General features: G+C 35.6%; 1 long non-coding RNA gene across 1 annotated transcript in view; it reads left to right on the top strand.

The window, feature by feature from the left end:
* The first annotated feature begins 3,685 nt into the window (after positions 1-3,685).
* LOC126947912 (uncharacterized) overlaps positions 3,686-27,411 on the top strand; it is a 35,213-nt gene continuing 11,487 nt past the window's right edge. The window contains exon 1 of the long non-coding RNA XR_007723253.1: positions 3,686-3,759. This is a non-coding gene — a long non-coding RNA (uncharacterized LOC126947912). The remainder of the gene's footprint in view (positions 3,760-27,411) is intronic.

The raw sequence follows: 27,411 nt of genomic DNA, 5'->3' as shown, positions 1-27,411 counted from the left end.
CATCTGTTTACCAGGTACTTAGATTGTTGCCATACATTGGCTATTGAAAAATATGCAGCCATGAACGTAGAAGTGCATCTATTTCCTTGACACACTGATTTCAAATTTTTTGGATATAAAGCCAGAAGTGACATTCCTGGGTCATAGGGTAGTTCTATTTTTAACAGTGAGGAAACTCCACACTGTTTCCCTAATGGCTATATTAATTTGCATTCCCCAAATCAGTATATTAGTATTCCCTTTTCTCCATATTCTTACCAAAACTCATTATCTTTTGTATTTTTATAATGGCCATCCTAACAGGTGTAAAGTGATACCCCACTGTAGTTTTTATTTAATGAAAACTACTGATGATTAGAATGTTGAGCATTTTTCATATACCTCTTGGCCATTTGCGTTTCTTCTTTGAGAAAATGTCTACTATTCATGTCTATTTTAAACCCAGGTTATTTTTTTTTATTGCCTCTGAGTGTGTATGTGTTCCTTATATATTTTTAATATTAACCTCTTATCAGATATATGGCTTGCAAATATTTTCTGTCAATCCATAGGTTGTCATTTCATCATGTTTTTTCTTTTTCTGTGCAGAAGCCTTTTAGTTTGGTGTACTCCCAGTTAATCGATTTTTGCATTTTTTGGCGTGTGCTTTTGGAGTCATAGCCAAAAGGTAATTGCCAAAACCAATGTCAAAACTTTTTAATATATTTCCTTCTAGGAGTTTTAAGGTTTTAGGGCTTACAATTAAGTCTACAATTCATGTTGATTTTATTTTTGAGTATGATATATGATGAAGGTCCACTTAATTTTTTTCTTTGTCGATACTCAGTTCTTCTAATACCATTTATTGAAGTGACTGTTCTTTCCCTAGTATATATTCTTTGTGCTCTTGGCAAAGACTAGTTGACTAATTGATAAGCATGGTTTATGTCTAGGCTCTCTCTTCTCTTCTATTGCTCTATGTGAGTGTATGGCAGTACCAAGCTGTTTTGATTACTATGTATTTTTGATTAGCTTTACAATACAATTTAGGAAATGTGACGCCTTCCACCATGTTCTTGCTCAGAATTGCTTTGGCTAGTTAGTGTCTTTTTGTTCAATAAATATTTTGAATTTTTATTTTTATTCCTGTGAAAGAAGCTTAGAATTTTGATAGGATTGCATTGAATCTACGTATTATTTTGGGAAGTATGAACATTTAAAAAATAATTTTTCCAATCCATGAACATAGGATATATATCCATTCATTTGTGTCTTTTTTCAATTTCTTTCATCAGTAGTACAGCTTCATATCATATATCAATATGTATAGTTTTCAGTATACAAATCTTTCACTATATTACTTAAATTTATCCCTATTTTTTGTTGCTGTTTAAAATGAGATTATTTTCTTGATTTTTTTGGTACAGTTTGTCTTCATTTCTTCTCTTTCAGAGTCTTCCTGATTAGTCCTTATTTGTTCATATAAATCTGAAATTAACATGTTTAGCTCCAAAACATTACAAAAACCAAAGAAAATTAAAAACAAGAAAACAAAACAAATGTTCTCTTTATTATTACTAATGAAACCATGTTGAATTTATAAACTCATGTTGGAGTTAATTCAAATTTTAAGCCTAGCATTTTAAATTGAATTATTCAAAAAGATAGTATTGTCTTGTGTTATAGAAGGTGAATAAAAAAAGAACAAAAAAGATTTTGAAATGGGATACATTGTTATTTAAATATTATTTTATAGTTCTGTCCAATTATGTCTTAAGCATCTTTGAGGCTGATAACAATGGATTACAATCTTACCTTTTCCTTCATAAAGAATAACAATTTTTAATACAGCAAAGCCTTAGTAAATATTTATTGGAATAAGTCTTAAATATGATTACAATAACTGTGTTTAGGGATATATTAGGCAGCTCCTCCCACTTTATATAAAATGCTTAAAGTTAGACACAACACACAGTTTATAGATATAATTTGTATAGCATTATACATAGTTTATTTTATTTTGCTAGTATGTAAATATATAGAATGTATATATAATGTATATCCAATGTTATATCTAAGGATTTTTTTGTTTTTTTTTTTTTTTGTTTTGTCAGTGTCTTACTCTGTCACCCAGGCTGGAGTGCAGTGGTGCTAGCTCAGCTCACTGCAACTGCCTCCCATTCAAGTGATTATTGTGCCTCAGCCACCACACCAGCTAATTTTGTTGCTGTTGTATTTTTAGTAGAGACGGGGTTTTGTCATGTTGCCCAAGCTTGTCTCAAACTCCTGGCCCAAGCGATCCACCAGCCCTGGCCTCCCAAAATGCTGGGATTACAGACATGAGCCACGATGCCTGGCCGCATTTTACATATTATATAAATTTATAAGACAAAGATATAAAATGTAATCTATACAAAAGTTGAATGATTTCCAGCTGTCCAGTTAGCAGATATTTTAACATAAAAATACGTTTTTTTTCCAAATTTTAAGCATTAATGATTCTGGATCATTCACAGAATTGTAGCATTGAGTATTGAGTGTCATAGACTTGTCCATGGGTCTAACTGGAATTCCAAAATTTCACATCACTTAAAGTTTGTCAAATGGCTTGATATTATGATAGTGAACCTATTTTCTCCTGATATCTTAATTGAATTCTGGTCATAATCATATAATGTAGATTTACCAATAATTTCACTTTTACTAATCTGAATCTACTGGTTTGTGTCCAATATAATAGAGCCCCAGATATAGACAGTTATATATGTAGAGATTGGTATAAATGTCTATGTTCCTTTTGTTATAAATCCCCATCTTATTATTTTAAAACATAGGATTAATATTATTATAATTAAAATATTCTTCCAAGTTCCCAATGTAAAAAGATACCGCAGAACTATTTTAAATGCTACAAATTGTGTTTATATTTTCCATACCACCAGAAAGTTTCAAGAAAATTCACAAGTTTTTAATATTAAAAGGAATGTGTGATTGTAAAATCATTCACACATACTGACATGCAGTATTAAAATATCCAACAATATATGTAACCTACAATTAAGATACCACTAAACTAACTACTTTCAGGACTTAAAGTATATTTTTCAAATATTTTTATCTACTAAAAAGGTGTTGATAAGACATAATAATAGATTCATGCTTACTTATGCATAGATATAGAAATAGATATAAATAAACAGGAATGTAAAAAGATTATATTCAGAGTCACTGAATAGTTCATAGAATTGTAGCAAAATTGAATATAACCAGACCTTGAAAATTGGAAGTATCAAGAGTGTTCTCAACAATTTTCTCTTTTATACTTTATAAGTGCTCATTTTAAAATTCTTTAAATTTGATTATCATTCTACTCAGTTTTCTTAAAAAAAAACCCACCAGATTAATGTAGACTGTATTATGGTTATTGACATGACAATTCTCAGCTGCATGTCCCCAATACCAGCAGAAATGCAAGAACCAGAAAAAATATACCCCTCCAGAAGTAGTGCTACTACCAAAATAAAATTGTTGCTAATAATTGTTAAAGGCCTATTTTCAGAAAGCCTTTTAAAATAGAAAATATTTTATTCATAATTTGATTTCTATATGTTTATACATATATTCATATGTAGACTTATATTTAAGACATCTTATGTTTATGATCATCATTTTGTTTCTTTTCTCAAAATACCAGCTGTTGCACAGCTTTACCGAAAGTAAGAAATAACAAAGATACATTTCAGCCTTTGCCTTGGAGGAAATCACTTTCACATTTTTCAGGTATGTGAAAGACAATCATAAGATAAATTTCTCCAAATTTTCTCTGTATTCAGGAAAAGGTTTGTGCTTTATATATAAAAATTACAATAACATATTACCTTTTATTATGTTTTTAATATAATATCCATGTAAAAGTCATTTCTACCAATATATAAAGCATCAATAGCCAATAGGATATAACAACATTTGTTTTTAGAAAAAAATAGAGATTATAGGAAGTGTAAATTTATTGGCATAATATTTGCATTCCAACTACCAGTATAGACATATATTAAAGAGTGTTGGTTACAAGAAGATTATTGAACAGAAACCATCAGAGTGCCTTCTTATAAAATAATTGATCACTCAGATACATGGTTCCGTTTAGAAATCATTGTTGAAAGGTTAGTGGTTATAGACACAATGCAAAAGATTTTATTGCCATTTAATTCACTATTCTGAGTATGGTATGAGACGCTGAGAGTAAAATGGAGCAGAGATTATATTAAAAGCTTACATTTTTAATAAGCTTTATATAAGACAACTAATTAAGTATGTTAACTGCAAGGTTAATGTTGAGGCCCCAGTGTAAAACACTGGAAATATAGCATTAAATGTTCTAATTTAAAATGCTTTCAGTTGCAGTTATATCTTTAATAGGAAATTTAATTTTGTAGAGTAGTATAGGGAACTAAAATTAGCATTCTTATTTTATACACACACACATACTCGCGCGGAGTTAAGCATGTACGTTGTATTAGTAATGGATTTCCAATATTTCTATGCCGTTATTACTAAGGTAACTTTATTAAGAAAATTAAATACTAATGTTAACACAAAAATCATTTTTACATAAAAAATTTAGAGAAGCATGAATATCAAGCTTTATATTATGAAGTAACAATTTTCTTGATAGTACTAAATTATATCTGAAAGTCGTCAGAATGAAAATGGAGCCCATATTGTTTTTTAAAAAAATCTTGATAAGTAGAGCCACCAAAAGCCTTGAAGAGAGGATTTATATGCTTACAGGCCTGATGACAAAAACTATCACAGAAGACTGCAAAAACCACAACGTTCCACAAAGCCTATTTGCAACCTTACACAAAAATACCTCTGCAAAAACATCTGCCCGAGAACTGTCAGACCAACATCAAACTAGAGTTATCCTTGTTATTGATATTTTTAGCCAAGGATAATTATTTCAAAACAATGATATAGTCTTCCTCATTTTTTCCTTTAAATATCTTTATCTTCCTTTACCTCTCTGAATACACACATAGTTTACTATGGCACACATTTTCCCACTGCATTTCTCTATTCCCAAATAAATGCCATTTTCTGTTAGAGATCCTCTGTTTGTTATTTACATTATTTACATAAAAATCGTGGCTCTTATATGCAATGACTTAATCTTTAAATACGTTTTACTACATTGTTGTATCTTAATCTTTATTTATTAGAATTCTTGGCAGAAAATGACTCTTGGGACTGAGTTGTAATAGTGGCAAACTCATCTTAAGCTGGTTGAATTCATGTTGGTTGTGAACCAATGATTAGAATGTAGTTCAGACTCAAAAAATACAGAATCAGGCTACTGAAAGCCGTGAGGCTCTTGCTTTCTGTGTCTCTAGCTCTAGACAAAATTTCTCTATGTAGCAAAAAAACAAAACAAAAGAGAGCTTTCACCAGTTCCTGAGGTTTAGATTCTGTAGTTTGAATCATCTGTAAGAATGATAACATGCTCTAGCTTCTAGTTTGAAAACCTGATGCAAAGGATTCATTGTCTAGTCTAGGACTAAGCCTAGCCATTCTGTGGTCACCCTACTAACTTACCTTTGATGACGCAAGGAGCAGCTGTGATACTAACTTGTAATCCCCGTGATAATCATGTGATCGTGAAGGAGGCAGTTGCCAGAAAAGGAGTACAGTTTCAGAAAATCCCAACAATTAAAAATATTGGAGGATTAAAATTAGTTTTTCAGTTGCCCAATTAAGAAACTTTTCTCTGGAACATTGTTGACAAATGATCCCCTCTTTGTGTTTAAATAATTCTCATTGTTAAGAATGTATTATTTTGATCACGATTTCTTGCAAAATGCAGGCAGGCAGTTATGAGTTCCAATCTGTAGTCTACCTCGTGTTCCATATGTGACTTTTTACAAAAGCTTAACCTCCATAATCTCAGTTAACTCTCCCTTCTGCCCAGCAGAGCGATAAGGACTAAGTAGAAGAAGGTGACAGAGCAGCAAGCCTCTCTATGGGTGAAGCTTCTGAAAATGTTAGTTCCTGTGCTGTTATAAACTCTTCTCAGATTCTGCTACAAACTACCTTGATTTTTGTTCATTCTGCTGGTTCTGTCATGGAGATTCATGCAAACGATGTCAAAACGCTCTTCTACAAAAACACTTCAGATACTTGAGGATCATTGATATGCTTTCTTTAAACGCACCTGGTATATTTGAACCTAAGCAGAATTTTATCTGCATACAAATTTTGTCTTGCTATATTTGACCTCTTATTCCAGTCTGTCAGGATTTTAAACTACGGATTCTGGTACATGGAATTCTAGCTGTCAATCTCAGCTTGGGGTATTTGACAACCGTAACTTCTATATCTTATCACATCACGGATAATAAATATTTGAAAGTGTAGAGCCAGAGCAGATCCTGATCTTCTCTTTAAATAATTCTATCAAAGTTGACATCAACACACTTTGAATAAATATATTTAATAATCTACAGATCCACCTATTGTCTTTATATTCTAGCCCACATCTTTTTACCTTGCCCAAAAATTTGTAATGGAAGACTATCAGTCATTTTCTGCAACTAAGATTTGTAGATTTAATATAATGTCAATAGACATAACTAAGTAAAAGTAAATAAGTCTTTACAATCTCAGAAATTCAATTTTAATAAGATTAATCACTATCGATGTCTGATATTCAGAATTGTGAATGCATCATACAATAATATACATGAAATAGTATTTTATCAAGAGTTAAGAGAAAGATAAAGCAGTATTATTACGAGGCAAATTTCATTTATCTTAAATGAAACAACTACCAAAAAAAAAAGTCTAATTTGCCCAAGTAGTACTCACTGAATTCATGTTGTATCCTAGCAATTACTCCTCTCTAGCTCCTCCAATGCCATCTGTCTAGTTCCTCCTGTATTCTGTAGAGATGTGATGATACCACATACTGGATGATAATATTATTTCCTTAGAAATATGTTATAAATAATGCTTAGGTTCACAGGTAACTCTTCAGGGGCCTAATTATCCATAACATAGATATTTTTACCTTGGCTACATATTACAAATCCCTGAGGAGCTTAAAATGTTCTAGTGATCAAGCAATTAAATGCAAATTAATTGAATCATAGTCTCCACAGAAATCATTTTTAAAGCATTCAAGATTGGTTCTAATGAATAGTCAGACTGGAGAACTGTGGACAACACCATTTCTAAGATTCTAAAAGCAGCATTGTTAAGATAGTGTGAGAAGAACACTCTTCTATGCCTAAGGTAAATTTATTAAATAGCAAAATTCTATCTTACGTCCAAACATAGTCTTTTTTTTTTTTTCCTCTATGCCCTAAGAATATCTTCACACCTTAGTGAGCTCTGCACTGCAGGGCTTTTCCATTTCCACAGGTAACACAGTTTTTCAGCAAAACTTATTTTATTCTTCCTCTTCCACATTCAAAGTTCTCATCCCCTCTCAACACACAACATATGTGCTTCTCAAGTAGCTTGTGAGGGAATTGGTTGTTACCCATCTAATGTGTCACATGAGAAAAAGAGCTCATGTCAGAATGCAAATCTAAAGAATAACTGTCTGATTCACCTGTCGTTCTTTTCTTAATCACTTTTTCCATGAAGGAAGACAGGTGTTGATTTACATTCTTGCACAAGTTTCTTATCTCACTGCAGAAGAGTAATAGTTTCCAGGTTGCTATGGGTCCACAGGGCCACAGTGTTATATAGCACTACTAATATTTAGCTTCTTAAAGCATAATCTGTAGACCAGCAGTAGCAGGATTACTTAGATTAGAATTGCGGAATTTTAGGCCCCATCTGAATCAAAATCTGAATTTTTAACAAGATCACCCAAGAAACTCACTTCCACAGTAAAGTTTGAAAATCAGTGATTACCATGCACCTTAAAAAGAAAACAAGCTGATAGGCAAATTTACACACGCACTGCTGGCTGACATGCTGAGAGAAGAATTATCTTTTTCAAATAAAGTAGTGATGGCATAATATTAGGAAGTATGAACAGAATAGCATTTTTATCTATATATCCTACTCCTCTCACTATTGACTACGTGATATTAGGCTAGTAATTTAATCTCTATGAGCCTCATTTTCTTGTCTTATAAAATGAAGTTAAGAATACTTACATTTCAGAGATTTCATGTGACTTAGTTCCCATGTACATAAAACACCTGGTCCAAGTCTGAGATATCATAGATGCTAAGATAAGTCTATGGTTTCTCATAATATTGTAAAGCAGAAAAATTTGGAAGGAAAACCCCGGACAAAGGTGGTCAGGGTTTATGATGTCAATCATAGTGAGCTGATGGTCAGGAGATGTGGATTCTAGTTGGGATTTGGACTTACTCAGCATGTTGGTCAATGTCCATGGACCTAACATGCCAATGCCTCAGTTCTCTATATATGAAAAGAGAATTTTTAAAAAGTAAATTTTGACCTTTAAACTTTATGAATCTGATAGTTAATCAGTATTTGACTGCTTTAATTAAATCAGCATTTTCAATTTCTGTAAGTTATATTTTTGACTATGAAGAGTTGAAATTAATTAAATGGCTAGAAATCACTAATGATTGTCTTATATTACCCTTAATTTTGGTCTACTCTTTTCATCTGAATTATTCTACATGACAAGAGTGACACAGCAAAATATTGGATGTGCTGTTTTCATTTCTCTATCATTCTTTAATATACAATTTATCGGCCGGGCGCGGTGGCTCTGAGCACTTTGGGAGGCCGAGGCGGGCGGTCAATCAGGAGATCGAGACCACTACCCCGTCTCTACTAAAAATACAAAAAATTTTTCTTTCCAGCTACTTCGAGGCAGGAGAATGGCGTGAACCCGGGAGGCGGAGCTTGCAGTGAGCCGAATCCAAGTCCAGCCTGTTCAGTGATTTTGAATAAAACTATTTTGACCTTTTTCAGTGATTTTATAAACTTTTTCTCAATACACACATTTTTAGCTGTGTCTTTTCTGAAACTTTCCTTGTCTCATTAGTGCCTCTTTTTATATTTATGGAAAATAAAATGCCATCTTTTCCTAAATTCTACATTTTTTTTTTTTTTTTTTTTGTGAGAAGACAGTGTTACCTGCTGTATTACCTTGTTGTATTTTTCTATTTGATCCATATCCACTGTCTGCAGACTCTCCTCTCTCTTCCCAAAATTGGTGCTACTCCTACATTGAAAGTAATATATGAGCTACATTTTTTAGACTTCCAGAATAATGAGAGGGGTTTGTAAATGACAAGCCAATATTAAAAACTAAGGTATGCCATAGATATTTGTTTTACCACATATTTTAATATCTCCTCCCCCAAATACAAGTGAATGGATAGCAGGTTGAAGAAAACATCAATCTCCACATTTGAAGCCTTTTATGAATATGAGGGAACTTGTCCATCCTGGCCATCTTTCACCTACCTGAGAATTACTATTCAAATATTATTTTGTTTTCTCTTTTGAGTCATAACTGACAGAGCAGGAGCATCACTATCTTGGACAAGCACTGCCATTTTAAAGTTCTCCTTGATCAAAAACCACCTAAATCCAAAGGGCATCAGCATAATGGCCAAGGGCAGCATGACCATAAACCACAAATGACCTCTCCAACCAGAAACATTCCAAGCCTAAGATAAACCCCTCCCCAACCAGAAACATGCCAGCCCCAAGATAACCTCCCCTCCAACCAGACACATTCCAGCCCCACAATCAACTTCTCCTCCACACAGAAACATTCCAAGCATTCTTGTAATAACTTCTCTCACCGTGAACCCTTAAATACTCTTAGTCTGTAAGAGAGAGTGCTCCTGACCAAAATAGGCCAGAAGCCCCTCTCAGATTTATTCTCTCAAATAAATCTGTCTTTGACTGTTGACCCACTTTCCGTGTTTCTTTCCTCTTCCTTTAACTTTTACATTTGGTGCCGAGACCCCGGATGGGTTTTGGGGATAGCAGCTCTCTTGCAATCCAGGAAGCAGTGGGCAGTGGCAACTCATCCCACTGGATCCTGAGAGTCTCCGGCCACCCACCCCATCTTGTCTCTCACTTCACTTTTTGAGTAATTTATGTGAGGAAGACAACTAACCTGAAGGGGACTGCAAGGCTCAGGCTGGGGCACTCCCCAGTGGACTACAAAACCCTCAGATCTCAGGAATGCACCTCCGACCACCCCCCATGGGTATTTTGCTCTGTAGCCCTTGTCCTCTCCTCCTCCCTCATCCTTCTCTCTCTCTCTCTCTCTCTCTCTCTCTCTCTCTCTCTCTCTCTCTCCCCCTCGTGTGGCTCCTGTCCAAGAGGCCCTATGCCAATTCCTACAGGAACATCTAACATGGGACACTTATCTTACTGACTGGTGAGATCTGCCCTCCCCTGGCTTTCTCCCACTACACAGGAAAGTCAGGTCTACCATCCCAGTCTTCAAGTCTTCAGAGGACCAGTGGGACTAAGCTAGAAGAAATATTGGTTACACCCAATTTATTCTCAGCTTAACCATCCTCTTTGGAAAGAGGATTCCGAGTCTGTTGTTTGGGGATGCCGAGAACAAAAACAGACACACTCGGCCTCTTCTCCCCAGTCCACATGTGTGTCAAGCAATCCCACATTCCTAGTCTTCTCCACTTTTCACAACCTTGCCTAAATGGCTTACAGGAAGCATAAAGCCAAAGTGTTTGTTTTTTTTATTGCACTATGGCCTGGCCCCGATATAAATTAGATAATGACAGCCAATAGCCCGAAAATGGTACTTCCGACTTTGAAATTCTTAGGGACCTTTAGAACTTTATAACCAGAAATGCCAAATGGCAAGAGGTTCTCTATATTCAGACTTTCTTCTACCTTAGATCCCAACTGTCCCTGTGTCAAACATGCACCCCTCATGAAATCTTCTTCTTAATGAAAACCACCCCCCGTCTCTCCTTCCTCTAAAACTCCTTCCTTCGAAACCCCTTCCTCCAAAACCCCTTTGACCCTGCACACGAGCCCCCTCCATATTCTAATACCCTTGCATCTGCTCCTTGCCTGCCAGAACCCTCCGCCCTGGTGGTTCTTTCAGAGTGCTGGGATGAGAGGCACGAGTCACACCGAGATCGTGCCATTGCACTCCAGCCTGGGCAATGAGAGTGAAACTCCGTCTCAAAAACAAAAACTACTCCAACTAGTCGAACCACCTTTGCCATTCTCCTTCTCTGGAAGGTGGTTAGGGTTGAAGACATCGCTTGTGTTCATGCCCTTCCTCCAAGTCTGATTCGTTGCACATCAAACAGCGCCTGGGATCTTTCTCTGAAAATCCCTCTCATTAGCACTGGGAATTCCGGCACATAACCTAATCCTTTCATTTAACTTGACATGATATTTATATAATTCTAACCTCCACCCTTACCCCTGATGAAAAAGAGCACTCAGCTTAATTAAAATAAATATCCAAGCTTTGGGCATATTCAAAAGGCCTGTATGTTTTTCTTTTCATAAATCTTGTTTTCCTGGAAAAGGTTTTTTTCCAGTTGACTGAGTTACTTTTCTACATTCTGTCTTGCCACTCTTGGTGTATGAAAAACCCTAAAATGACTTCTGGTGGCCCGAGACTCCTTGGGAGAACAGAAAGGCACCACAAATCCCATTTTGGGAAAAAAATTCTGTTTTCCTTATGGAACCCGTGGAATTAGAGGTGAATAAGTACCTTTCGAAATCTGTCTTTGCCTTACAGCCATCCTTGTTTATTAGGCCCTGGAAACTGTTTTCCTAACCCTGCTCTTAAAGGGCCTCACCCAAAGGTCAATAATCCAACTGAGAAATTAGCGCAAAAAAAAAAAAAATATATATATATATATATCTTATGACCACTGGATCTTCTTCTGGTTGTCTGTGTGGCTACACATGTGTTATATGTGCAATGTCTATTGAAAAGCTCTAATTAATTGGCCTAAGAAAAATAAGTGCTTAAATCAAATATTTTTAAGGGAAAAGTAAAAGCTGTGGGACCTTCCAGCTCATGTGACTTTAATCTTTAAAACTTTAAAACTGGTACAGTAAAATTAGAAATGTCTTAGGAATTTCCAGCATATATTTTTGTTTGCATTTATTGATCAAGCAATTTCATGCTTATCTCTGCCAAATACTAGAAGGTGTCAAAATTTGGCATAGAAACTACAAAACCGTAACTCAGCCCAAACAGAATAATCTTTGCTTGTGTACTTTCTTAATAAATGAAATATTAATATTGGTATAATAAAGATAACTACATTTTAAACTCTTTAGTGAAATACCCCAACTTCTAATCCTGTGGCCTTAGGCAGTCTAGTCCACAGACATGAAGGAAGATTGTTTTCGGAAAGGACTGTTATCATCTTTGATATTAAAGTAAAGATAATTTATATAAAAAGGAATCTTATATACTAAATTCTTGTCCTAAAGTAAATTAACTGATTACTTAAAGAGAGGGATGTTTACAAGTCAGAAAGTCAAGGCATATCAGAGATCATCTGTGTAAGTCATCAAAAATTTTATAAAAGGTAATTTAGGCAAGAAATGTTGTACAATTTTTTTTTTTTTTTTTGAGATGGAGTCTCGCTCTGCTGCCCAAGCTGGAGGGCAGTGGTGGGATCTCGGCTCACTACAAGCTCTGCCTCCCAGGTTCACGCCATTCTCCTGCCTCAGCCTCCCTAGTAGCTGGGACCACAGGCGCCACCACCACGCCTGGCTAATTTTTTAAATTTTTAGTAAAGACAGGGCTTCACCATGTTAGCCAGGATGGTCTCGATCTCCTGACCTCGTGATCTGCCCGCTTCGGCCTCCCAAAGTGCTAGGATTATAGGTGTGAGCCACCGCGTCCGGCCTGTACAATTTAAAAATGACCAGGCCTCCTGAATGCTTTATAAAATGCCACTATAACTCTTAGCTATACAGCTTGCTTGCTTTGCAGCTAGGTAAGACCTAAGGCACGTGGAGTTAAATGCAGGAATAAGTCAGACCTATTTGCACTTCTGTCGAGGTCCTAGGCTCTACACCTAGTACATAATCAAAATCCCAAACTTACCGACAAAGTAAAGGTTGCTAAAAGTTAACAGTGTAATATGTATTTAAGACTATTGAAAAAAACAGTTGACATATACTTTTGGTAAAAAGATTATAAGGAGGTATTCACAATATGGATTTTTACCTAGATTAAAAGGTTAAAGAAATATTTTAAGTTGAATAAAATAAAAATAAAGGTTTAAGCAAGTTTTGGAAGGTTAATTGTAAAGGAAATTATGTGTGTAAACATATTGGCTAAAGTTGAAGGGGCATCATCCTGTGTTTCTGTAAATGTTACAAATTCTGGAAACTGTCTGTGAGTATTCTTAAGTTATGGCAATATAGTTATTTGCATAAGTGCAATAAGAATCTGTTTTATTTTGTAACACGGCATAATTGGAAAACCTGGTTATTTTCACCAAGGCTTTGACTGGAATGGTGTGCTTTCCTTTAAGGAATGAAATTTAACTTTTGAAGCCAAGAAAGCCCTTAGGAAACTGGCCTCATATTTTTGTGTACACAGTCTCTTTACAGGGTTTCCTACCTGTGGTAAGTAAAGAATGTCACTTTCTGACAGGCTGGGAACCTCAAGTAGTTTTGGAATACCAAAACCATAGCATGGGTCATTCCATTCCTGGTTGTCTCCTAACAATATGCCCAGGACGAATGTTCTCACCCTGCCTAATTAACCCTTTTCAAAGATTTTTAACTGACAGGATCATGGCTATTTCACAGACAACTACCCAAAAGCATATAAAGATGGCATTACTCCTATAGTCAATCTGAGACCAGAAAACTCTCTCTTCCTTTGTCACCAGGATGTAGCCAGAAAGAACACGCCACCCTTCGTCCGTTTTTATGACTATAGGGTCTAGATTGAAAGAGCAGGAGCATTGCCATCTTGGACAAGCACTGTCATTTTAAAGTTCCCCTTGATCAAAAACCAAATCCAAAGGGCATCAGCACAATATCTAAGGTCAGCATAACCATAAGCCACAAATGACATCTCCAACCAGAAACATTCCAAGCCTAATAATAAACCCCTCCCCAACCAGAAACATGTCAGCCCCAAGATAACCTCCCCTCCAACCAGAGACATTCCAGCCCTGCAATCAACTTCTCCTCCACACAGAAACATTCCAAGCATTCCTGTGAAGTTTCTCTCTCCCTGAACCCTTAAATACTCTTAGTCTTTAAGAGAGAATGCTCCTGACCAAAATAGGCCAGAAGTCCCTCTCAGGTTTATTCTCCAAAATAAACCTGTGTTTGACTGTTGACTCACTTTTCGTGTTTCTTTCCCCTTGCTTTAACTCTTATAATAACTTCCATGTTAGTCTACACATTCATCGTGCCTAGTAATTAATTAAAGTAGAACAAGGTCTCATATATATTTTTTTTACATTCTCTTGTAGCAGGGAGTCTACCTTACATATAGCCCAGCAACCTGGTAACCACCATCCCATCAAGCAAATGGTTTTCTGGCAAATTGGTAGGAAAAACAATGCTGTTTACAGCTGTCAGACACTGCAATTCTTTTTGAATTTTCCATAGCTCCTAAATCTCAAATTAATCTAAAATTTGTTGTGAATTCCTTTTAAAACCTGTTTAAGTTTATTACTTAAATCACTCTTTTTAAAAAGTATCAAGAATACTACTTAAACTTGTTCCCCTAACTTCTGTGTGTGTGTATGTATCTGAATAGCCATAAATCTGTCACCTACTTTTATTTAGGCTTCCATTTTTCAAATTTTAACCAGAAATCTAAACATAATTTAAAACTGGGAAGTATTAGTTTTACACTAAAGAAGTAGAATCATTTGGGTTTACTGCAGTAAACGTATGCATCCCTTAAAGCAAAGCTTTAATTTAAAGAGGTAGGGAAAGGCAGAAAAGTATATGGTGGTCTCTCCTTATGTTCATTGTACAAAATGAGTTCTGCCTTTAGAAGGTGACATTGACTGTTTTTTTAGCTAGATATTATCAAGTCAGCAAACTTTCATAAAAACGCCTGGGTCCAAACATCATGCAAATACTTACTGTATACATTTCACTGGCATTTTTACCTCTTTGATTTATAAATGCCAGAGGTTTTGGATTGTTATGAGGGAAAAGAATGACACCTTTCCTTGATAAAGATGGGAGTGATTCAGAATAAAAGGTAGCAATCTTTGTCAGGCTGTAGCCTCTAAGATATGTTTTATTATAGTTTACAAACAGAAGCATTTGTCCTGAACTGCTGGTTTTCTCATGCTGAGACATGTTAATGGAATCACATTACTACTCAATAAAACCACTTAACATATTACAATAGTTTAAGCAGCCCCGTCTAGGAGTTGCAACAGGAACAAGAGAAAATAACAAAAAAGTCAGAAAGAAATACAGCATGCCACTCATTATTCACTAAAGCGAATTTTGTATGTGTTTACACCAAAATGAAATGCAAATCTCCAAAATCTCATGTAAGATTCTTGCTTTGATTCTACTGTAACAGCTCTCAGAACAATTTAAAATAAAGTCTTAACTAATTTAAATGCATTTACATATTTTAACTAAGATGTCTAAGTAATGCAGATATTATTGTTCTTCTCAAAAACAATTTTGGGAAATATATGTGACCTTAAAGATACTAAAATGTCAAACACACAGTACACACATACACCCACAAGCTGACTGAAGCTGGCTGTGATTACCTCACTCTGTCATTTTCTTCCACAGAAACAGTCATTAGCTTGCCCTGTTCTTTTTGGTACTAACAGGTGATCACCTGCCATGTGGAAAATCTACATCTTACTGTGCTAAGTTCAATTCATCCCAATTTTAAATTTGAAGTAGCTTCATTATATTGTGTGTCATTTCTGAAAGCAGAACCTAAGTTCAGCTAAATATTGCTGAATATCCAAAAAAAAATTCAAAATAATGCTTTTCTTTTTCTTATGGAGATACTTATTTTCAAAAATGTTTTGAAGAGTGCTGGAACTTTTAGACTCAAATAAATTCAAACTCTGATGTATATTTAATGGGACTCAGTTCTGTAGCACCCATTTTCCACGGTTTCTTCAAATTCTCTACAGTGTGTGTCAAAATTCCTATTCCCCTTAAACTGATGCAGGATCAGTTTAGATGATTAATTGTATATTACATTTCAAAGTAATAGCTAACTTACTCATGGAATTTTAAAAGGCTTGTATCATATATATAATATAACATAGAAAGCTGGATGTACTTGAGTCCAAATTCTTCTAATCAATTCTCCCCTCCTATTCTACAAACAGGACAAATAAGGGTGAGCTGTATTATATATAGCTGGTGCCACAGCATAGAATCAATAGTTACTAATACAACATATCCTTAATCTTCACATTTTTGCCTTGCACCAGGTCAAGAGTGTTATCCCGTGATGCTTTGCCAGAGTCCCATTAGTGACTAAATATAATGAGTTGAATAGTTCCCCGCCCCCCCCGACAAATTCATGTCTATTCAGAACCTCAGGATGTGACCTTATTTGGAAATACTGCCTGTATAAGTCAGATCTCACATCGCTAATAAAGACATACCCAAGACTGGGTAATTTATAAACAAAAAGAGGTTTAATGGTCTCACAGTTCCACATGGCTGGGAAGGCCTCACAATCACAGTGGAAGGCAAAGGAGGGGAAAGTTCATCTCACATGGCTGCAGGCAAGAGAGTGTGTGTGGGAGAATCCCCTTTATAAAAACCATCAGATCTTGTGAGACTTATTCCCTATCACAAGAACAGCACGGGATAGACCTGCCCCCATGATTCAATTACCTCCCACAGGGTTCCTCCCATGGCACATGGGAATTATGAAAGCTACAATTCTAGATGACATTTAGGCAGAGATACAGCCAAACCATATCGGAGTCTTTGCAGATGTAGTCAATATAAGATGATACTTGATTGGGGTGGGTCCCAAATCCTATGACTGTGTTACTGTGTCCTTATGAGAAAAGGAAAAGACACATAGAGGTGTGTGTCACATGAAGGCCATGTGACAATGAAGGCAGAGATTAGAGTGATGCTTTTACAAGCTGAGGAATGCCAAGGATTGCAGGAAATGATCAGTCACAAGTGAGAAATGGAAGAGGCTCTCTCAGAGCCTCCAAAAGGAACCAGCCTGGCTATACCTGAATTACAGACTCTGGCTTGCTGAGCCGTGAACGAATAAATTTCTTTTGTTGTAAGTCACTCAGTTTGTGGTAATTTAATAGGGTAGCCCCAGGAAAATAATAGATTAGGCTTATTTCATTGTTGTTTAACATATCTTCTTGTACTTAACACTATTAATCTCCAAACTTGTGTAAACTTTATGATCCCTTTGCTGATCTTACTAAAGGCACAGAGGAAAACCTAATGAAGTTTAAATTTCAGTCTCTACAATGCAAGAGGCTCTTCCAAGGCTCTGTACCAGATACTCCTTTTAAAAAATTATTTTATTTATTTATTTAATCAAAGAGAATCCCACAAAACCTTCATTTACTTTTGGCAAAAGAAGTTTCTGGACACCTACTAGAAGCCCAGTAACAGATTGCTAAATAGAGGAATGAATGAGTGAATATATTATATGCTACCCTTCAACTCTAACCAGCTGAAAAGTAGTATTTAAAACTAAAGTTAATATCTTCAAATATTCAGGATTTCCATGAGCATCAGCCTTCATTCCTAGGAACAAGCAGGATTTGGGACAATGATTCTACCATTGTTAAGCAACTATCATAGGGTTGGTATGAACCAACAGTGGCAACATTTAAATTCAAGATAAATGTGCATGTTAAAATAGATTCCCTATGACTTTATCATAAAAATATTTGAGAAATGCTACAATGTAATTTATTAGTATTCCCTCTTCACATTAAAATTACTAAATTCCCATGTGAACAAATATATCATATATAGTCAGTTCTCCTTATTCATGGTAGTGATGTTTTATAAAGGTACCACAAATACCAAATTAGCAAATACTGAACCAATGTTCTTAAGGGAAATACAGAGTTAGATTCCTGAAAGTCTCTGGTCATAACATTTTCATCAATTGACCAATATATAACCTGGTTTCATGTGTTCCTCTTTAATTAGGCCTTAGTGAATATACATTGTTGATTCATTAAAATTTAATTCAAGGTCAATAGCACTACTACTCAGGCCTAAATAAGCTTATGTAAAATACATATTTTCTCCATAAGGCTCATCCTAGGCACCATGCACTGAACACTACACAACACTTAAGCACTAACCTTGAGAACCATTATAAATCGTGAAATCACCCCAACAAAAGCACAAAAACATGAAGAATGCGTCACCAAGTAGACCACATAAGGACTCTTGTTTACAGTATGGGAACTGAAACAAGAAGGTGAGGGTCACTTTCAGCCTAAGCTGGAAACATGCACGTGGGCAACTCAAATTTCTTGCTGCTTTCACATGTCCGTGAATGATCATGAAAGTGTCACAACTATTAATTTTGGGGTTACAGATAAATTTTAGGGAGCACGTGAATTTGCAAATATGGAATACATGAATGAGAATCTACTGTATTATGGCTTTTTAATGAATCATTTTCCGTTTTGTTTTCATATTCTGTGATGGCTTGTCACTCTTCTATTTCCTCCCTCTAAGTTTTGTCAACTGTCTTGCCTGCCCACTGCCACATTTCTCATCTATGCTCCATTTCACCATTTTTAATCCCCGAGTCCAATGCTAACATTTCTTACTCCATACCATGGAATTTTACATGGATTTCTTATTAACATGCTGGCTCACTATTTTCTTTTGGAGGGTTGCAATTTCTCCTAGATATACTATTTTGGTTAATGGCACTGCGATGGTTAATTTTATGTGTCTACATGTGTGGATCACAAAGTGCCCGGATATTTGGTCAAACATTATTCCATATGTGTGCATGAGGGTGTTTCTGCATGAGCTTAACATTTAAATTAAAATGAGTAAAGCATATTATCCTCCCTAATGTGCATGAGACTCATCCAGTCAATTGAGAAACTTCATAGAGTAGGAAGAAAAATGTCACCTGACTTATTGCCTGAGCTGGGACTTCAGACTCCTGCCCTTAGACTGCAACTTACACCATCATCCCTCCTTATCAGGAATTCAGACTCAGACTGGGATTATACCACCACTACCACTCTTGGGTCTCCAGCTTGCTTACTGCATGTCTTCTTGGGATTTCTCAACCTGCTTAATAATATGAGCTTATTTATTTATTTATTTTCTTTCTTTCTTTCAAGACAGGGTCTTGCTATGTCACGTAGGCTGGAGTGCAGTGATGCAGTCATGGCTCACTGTAGCCTTGACCTCCCAGGCTCAAGAAATCCTCCCACCTCAGCCTCCAGAGTAGCTGGGACCACAGGCATGCACCACTATATGTGGTTCATAATTTTTTCAATATTTTTTGTAGTTATGGGGTCCCAATATGTTGCTGAGGCTGGTCTTGAATTCCTGGGTCTAACTCATCCTCTTGCCTTGACTTCCCAAAGTTCTAGGATTGCCAGTGTGAGCCACCACACTTGGTCCCAATTTCTTAATATTAAATCTTTCTCTCTGTCTCTACACACACACACACACACACACACACAAGCCATATCATATATACATATATATTTAATATATATTTAACATATGTTATATATATTATCTCCTACTGGTTTTCTTTCTCTGGAGAACCCCGACTGACAGAGGCACCACTATCCTCAAAGTCACCCATATTTTGGATTTATCTTCCATTATTTTCTTACTCCTCTCTCTCACAAATGAGTTTGTCAAGGCCTCTCATTTGTATCTTCCATTAAATATTCCTTGATTATGGTAATAGTGCTCCAACTAGATATTCTAAACAGAATAGTGGCTGTACAAATACAGATTTATTTAAAATGGAAAGCTTCTGTAACAAAGATCTATTGAAATATGTGCCCTGATGGTATTATATGTCAGAAAGTTGAACATTATGTAGTACATACAATGATTTTATCAAGGTTCAAATACCAGGAGACAAGAGAGAGCAAGAAAAATTAGACAAGTTACCTTTGTAAACATGGAGGTTAAGTTAGATATTTAAGGATGCATAATATTTAAATACCAGGGAAGGATCAGAAAAGGGCACCCTTGGCACTGAGAATATAAGCATAGACACAGAGTAGGATATGAGCAGAGTCAAAATAGGATGAGTATATTCGGACAGTAAGTAATCTGCCAGAGTAAAGTAGAAGTTTGTGTAGAAAAATGATTGATTTCAATTTGTGAAGAATAGAAATGGCAGTTCATAATTGTGCATGGCACCCAAACAGAAGTGTTGAGATGATGAAATCGGCAATAGTGTGTTAAACCCAGAAGATCCAATTAATTAGTTCTAGTTTGAGTCGTAAGCCCTAAAAACAAGGAGATCTGATGCTATAATTTTTCATCCAAGCTCAGGAGAAGACCTGTGTCTCAGCTCAACCAGTGTTTTATAGCACTACACAAGTGCAGAGTACTGAAAGTATCTGAGGAAGATTTTTAGATGGCACAATGACTAGAGAATGCTACTGATATTTAACAAATGGCAGCCAAATATTCTAATCCCACCACATTGCAAAAAGTAGTCACATACAACAGAGAAATGCTACACGTCAAATGTCAATAGTGCCCCCGTTGAAAACAACTGAGAGAACGTGTTTTTAATTAGAAATACATAGGCAGACTTTGGGAGATGAAGGATCACCTGGAAATTAGTATATGCTGTTATTCCCTTATCTTTCCTATAGAAGCCAGCCACATTTCTCTGAAGAAGTTAGCAATTACTACCTTAAAGCACAATGATTTTTGGTTGATAGTATACATAACTCAGTAGTTCTCAAACTTTAGCCTGTTTCTTAATCACCAGGTGGTCTTGTAAAAGTAGGTATTGCTGGACTACACCCTAGAGTTTCTGATTCAGAAGCCTGTCCAAGGTAGAATGGAGAATTTGCATGTCTAACAAGTTTATATATAATGCTGAATACCATTGCTATAGTCGGGGGGTCAGAGGGGAGGCAAAAACAAATACAAAATCGATGAATGACACCTAGATATTTTTTCCTTGCCTTTTAGTTTCATGGTTAGATGGAAGACAGGTGGAGGGGATGACACTAGAAGAAGTCTGGCAAGATATGGCAATATTTTGGCTTATAAAATCTTTCTGAAAATTTATTTCTCTTGAATGGGACATGGAATAGAATATTACCGGATTTATGAAAACTATGTGTCCAGTGAAATCACCTAAAATCATTATGGCCAAATGTTCCCTGCTCTCCTTTAGGTAATCTCTTTTGTAGTCAGCTGTTACTATAATAGTCAGCATTCCCTAATATATGCTGAAAAGACGCAATCTCAAAAACTTTCTGGTGTATGTTTATTTCTCATTTATGTGGATATAAACAAAGACCACCTGAATGAGAACAAACAAATGCTACTTATTCAGAGCTTGCTATAGCAAGAGAGTCAGCCACTATCAACTGCATTTACAGAAATTTACAGGCAAAGGAGTAGGAAAGCTTTACAGTATAAAAAAGGGGGAAATGGGTGGGCCCCGTGGCTCACGTCTATAATCCCAGCAGTTTGGGAGGCCGAGGCAGGTGGATCATGAGGTCAGGAGATCGAGGTGATCCTGGCTAACACAGTGAAACCCCGTCTCTACCAAAAACACAAAAAATTAGCTGGGCGTGGTGGCACACACCTGTAGTCCCAGCTACTCCGGAGGCTGAGGCAGGAGAATCGCTTTAACCCAGGAGGCCTAGAGGTTTCAGTGAGCCGAGATCGCGCCACTGCACTCTAGCCTGGGCGACAGAGCGAGATTCCATCTCAAAACAAAACAAAACAAACAAACAAACAAAAAAATGGGGAACACTCAGGTATGCCTTGATTGGAGCCTGTTGGCAAGGGAATTGGAGGCAGGCTAACTAGAAATGGAGCATCATATATAGTTGGTTAGGGGAGCATATTTGCTTTCTTTTTGTTGGTCATAAGCTGGAAATGGGGGCAAAAATTAAAGAAAGTGTTAGTTATTGATCAAGCCCTGGATGTTGGGGGCTGATTGCTACAAAGGTTGTAGCTTGGCTTCTTTGGCTGGTTGCTACATACAGGTTGTGGGGAGAGTTTTATTTTTATATGTGATATGGCTGTTGTCCATTTGTATGTTCAGTCTCTCACTTCCAGCACCTATCAGCATCTTCAGGTCCAGATATATTGCTGTAGCTCTACTCTAAGCTATAGATAGGGTTTAAGTCTCTTCCTCCTAGGTTTTCAACTGAACTGAGGCTTTTTTTTTTTTTTTTTTTTTTTTTTGTGATAGAGTGCACAGGAGCAAGAGAACTGTTGAAAATCCACAGTATCTCTATAATCTTTGAATCAGGATGCATTGGTTATGGCTTCTCACCATCCTAGTGACCAAAGCAAATCATATGAACAAGATTAAAGAAAATAGAAAAATGCACAAAATAATTTCAAACACTATTATCATCTCTCAGAGCCACAAAATGCCATGACTACACAAATAAGGGAGAAATGGAGCAGGAAGTTGGGTTATTAGTATATGCACACAGAGATGTGTTAATATAATCTGATTCTGAGGCATGTATTATTTTTACTAAAATTCTAGACCATAGATTATTCATGGGAGTTAATACTTGGTTATCATATCGCTGATTACATATGTTTATGCATTTTACATTATGTATAACTTCAGAAATCTGATGACTAATAGAAAATGTGAAACTATTCTAATTTGCCACAGTTTTAGTTATGCTTTCAATTTATTTTGTTTTTTACAATATTACAATTGTTTGTATTCCTCTTGTGCTGAATTTCTTTATGGAAAAATAAGAATTAAGGATATATTAACTATATAATTATAAAATTTGTATATATTGTTAGTAGAATGATTCTAAGGCTTATATTTAACTAATAATTATAAACTCCTTATATACAAGTATAGATGAGTGGTTTTTTTCTTTACTTTTTCATTTATAGTATTACTTTAGTGTTAAAACCGTGAATTTAGTATTCGTACTAAATGGGAAAGTCTTTCCAGTAAAATTTTTAGCACTTTATAGTTTTACCTTCTCTATTCTCTAAGCTCCTTGAAGTAAGCTTGGTATCATCCATCTAAAGTGAATGCCACTACAAGAATAATGAGTAGGGAGGTAAACATACACAGCTAAAATACAGAATTAGTAGAAGCTCTAGTGTCATCTCTAGTTTATCTTATATATAATAGGCTTGAAAAGTTCCTCTCCTGTATGGACTGAAATTTCTCTTTTATCTGCAAACTGCGATCGATATTCAACCAGCTGGCGAGTAAACTAGTCATTAGGTTGTCTCTCAGCTTCAAACCCACACTTCTATACTCTGGGGTACTGTGGCTGGAACTCTGCAAACACACATTGCTTTGCTGGGGGATTCTTCGTTATGTTTTGCAGATATTAGAAACTAAAGGAAACCAGACAGTCCATGAAGGGCAAAGTTACTTTTGCTTCTTCGTGTTTTGCATTGCCTCAGCAAAAGTCATTCACCCTGATAACAGAAGTGGATGCTACTAATACCAGTCGGCCACAGTTTCTCATTTGCATCCCAAACTCTTAGAACATGAAACAACATCAGAGATACACGCCCAGCATGTGTTTTGAAAGTCGGAGCTGGTGCTGCAGAGAGCAGCATCTCCGTATTTCTAGATTCTGGTTATCCTAACCGTTCCTGTTGGTCTGTAAGTGTTGACAATGGTGGCTACTTTGTGTAGTTACTACCTCTGTGTTATTTCTATTTGTATAATAATTTCCCAATAGAATTACTAAATAATTCTACTTAATAACTTTTATATACAATTTCTAATTTAGCATTTCACTCTACCAATAGCTATTTATACAAAATTGCTTATTAAATGTTCTCTGTTAAAATAACTGGAGTGGTTCAGATTTCTTTACTGGAGTCTACCTGATAAAAAGAGAGCTAGATTAATTTTTTTTATTAATTAAAAACAAAAAAACAAATGAAACCTTAGATTTTATTACTGTGATTATTTTCCTTTACACCTAACAAAGGCAAGTTTCAAGCAGAAAGTAGCAGTTTATTAGCAGTTGGGATGAGAAAGAAAAACAAATAATCTCAAAATGTGAAAAATGCACAGAAAAAGCAAGTCTTGGCATTCTGTTCTTGAGGTATTTATGGAAATTAAAACGCTGTTCATTCACAAAAAAGCAATAAAGCCCAAATGTTTACATAGTTCCCCCAAACACTAATAAGCGCTGATTGCCTCCTGCCTTCTTGTGCACGTGCCCATACCACTGCCACATTGCTTTACCGTCTGGACAAAAGCTTTGGCATTTCTCATACCCTTCACATTTTGCTTCATGTCACTTCCTTTATGTGGAGCCTCTTACATTTGTCCCTCAGAATAACTCCTCCACACCCGATAAGGCCAGTTTGGAGACGTGCCCCACACCCTCCAGTCAGTACTGCCAGCTTCCTTTGCTAGGCTCCCTGAAGGCCTTACTAACATTTTAAAAATAAATCGGTGTACATACACACATACACACGTGTGTGTTTATATTTTATTCTAATAACATATTTGGTTATTGGTTTTCATTATAATTTAATTCTGCCAGGTTAGAAATCATGTTTTATCTATTCCTGTGACACTGTCTGACATGTAACTGGTATTCAAAAAATGTGTTTTATATGAGAAAATAACTGAATATTAATTTACTTTATGATCATTGGCTAAATATATTGACAAACTATGTATATTAAAAGCCCCACAAAGCAAATGCACATAAAGATTTCACACTTGGTTAATAGCTCAGGATTCCATTAAATTGTTTTCTATTTATACAAAGATGCCATCACCATTTCATAGCTAGAATTTGGGTCTAGTAATATGTTTAGGGGTAAAAAGATTGACTGAAAAATTAAGCAAGAGGGGCAGTGGTTTGTGTGGGTAAGCCGACTGAAAGGCACTTTAAATTACTAATTGTATATGTACTAGATATTTGTTATCATTTTCAGAACTATTTCTCACTTCAAGTGATTTTTCTGTTCAGTTCTTCCAAGCCTCAAGCACCACAATAGTATTGATTTGTTGTAGGCTCAGTTTGTGAACAACAGAGATGTTTCCTGAAATACATTCAAAAGTAAATATAATAAAAGCGCAGTGGCTCACGCCTGTAATCCCAACACTTTGGGATGCTGAGGTGGGCAGATCACCTGAAATCAGGAGTTCGAGACCAGCCTGACCAACACGGAGAAACCCCATCTCTACTAAAAATACAAAATTAGCTGGGCATGGTGGCGCATGCCTGTAATCCCAGTTACTTTGGAGGCTGAGGCAGGAAAATCGCTTGAACCTGGGAAGTGGCGGTTGCAGTGAGCTGAGATTGCGCCATTGCACCCCAGCCTGGGCAACAAGAACGAAACTCTCTCAATAATAATAATATTATTATTATTAATTAAATAATTAAAAATAAATAAATAAACAAATACATAAATGGGTCAATGGAAATACTTATTTTAGAATCCCCCTAAATGCAAGAGAAAGTAGATCTTTATACTTTCCAAGATCAGGAAGTTTAACAATTAGGTGTGCCTGGATATGCTTGTGGACATATGTCTCAGCACAGACGTGAACTTGCAGAAAATGAAGCACAACAGATGAAATAACTGCTGTGATAGATGGAGAAAAAGAGAGAGGTGACGAATGTACCAAAAAGGAAGGTGTCTAAAAATATGATTTGATCACTTGAGTGTGGTGATGCCTGAGTCTACCTAGCTCAATTCTAAGACTTTGCTGGTAAGTGATTTTATAAATTTTGGGGGATTAAACTAGATCGAACTCTGTCTGACTTTGACAGTAAGGGTCTTGATCATACTTCCTTTTAATTATTTCTGTTAGCACGGTTCTTTGAGAACTTATGAAATAGTTTATATGACTTCACATCCTACAATAGAGTAGTTAATTGTGAAAATCCATCACTCAGGCTTCACTTCAGATATATTAGGTAGTACTTATTTACATGACCAACAAATTCTCATAAAATCTAGAACCAAAAGAATCTTAACATCTTTCTCTTGAACAAGTGTAATAATTTCATACATTATATCTTGGAGAGGCAGATTACTAACTTAAATTTCATGTATCCAGTGAGTTTGAGCTTCCAGCTTCACAGTGAAGACCACAACAATGATGAAGAGAACATATAAACTTCTTGCCTATGTTGATTTAAAATATGCCTTTGTTTTGTTCTGGTTTTGCTGCTTATTCATTTTTAATTGACAGGTAAAAACTATATATATTTATAATGTACAACATGATGTTTTGAAATATGTATACAGTGTTATTTAGATACACACCAAGAATGGCTAAATCAAGCTAATTAACACATGCATTACTTTACATACTTCTTTTTGTGGTCATAACACTTAAAATCTACTTTCTTAGCAATTTTCATGAAAGAGTACACTGTTATTAACTATAGTCACCATGTTGTACAATAGATCTCTTGAACATAACCAACATTCATGTAATGTCTAATCTTAACACAATACTGAGCAAGCATACTCTTTCTTACATTCGACAGCTCGTCGTATGTTTTGAGTACAGCTATATTTTCTTCTGTGTCTTCTTAATTCTAAGTTAAACAGTTCATACTCCTCAACTATTCCTTTTGAAATAAAATGCAGAGTATCTGCCATTTTCCTTACTTCTCCTGGGTGCTCTCTGTTTTCATTATATCATTTTTCTCCTAAAATGTATTGAATGTGCTTCTTCTAAATTGAAAGCAATTTGCAAAATGTTTTCTACCCAGATTAGCATATAATGAACACATTACTAATCATGACTAGGATACAACATAGTTATTGGTGCAAAGTCTGTGTTATATTTCAAGTATAATTGAACAATATCGAACTGCAGTTAACTAAAACCCACAGATCATTTACACACAAATTATACCAAACACGGAGCTTTACTAATTCACATGAAGATGTGGCAAACTAAGCAATTCACTTATTTTCTTCTATTTGCTTTTGTGCATATTTGGTTATTAAGAAGTATGGATCAATTAATAAACTATTTAGAACTATAATTTTGAAGGTCCTTAGCAGATTATTTTACAAAGACAATTTAATGTAAGTTGGCTGAAATAATTAGTTAGCATGAACATGAAATGATCAGACAGCTAGAGGACTGCCTTTTCATTCTTAACTGAATTGTGTAGTTGTGTTTAATTCACTAAATTAATTAAATAGGTCAATACTATTGTAGACTCCAAGCTTAATATGTATTCTGAGAGCTCAATTTTCATTACCACATATTTTATGTTATGTGGTTTATTATAAAATTTTTAA

This window comes from Macaca thibetana, chromosome 2 (assembly GCF_024542745.1).
Source record: "Macaca thibetana thibetana isolate TM-01 chromosome 2, ASM2454274v1, whole genome shotgun sequence".
Taxonomy (NCBI): domain Eukaryota; kingdom Metazoa; phylum Chordata; class Mammalia; order Primates; family Cercopithecidae; genus Macaca; species Macaca thibetana.
This window is presented reverse-complemented; position numbering and strand designations above follow the sequence as displayed.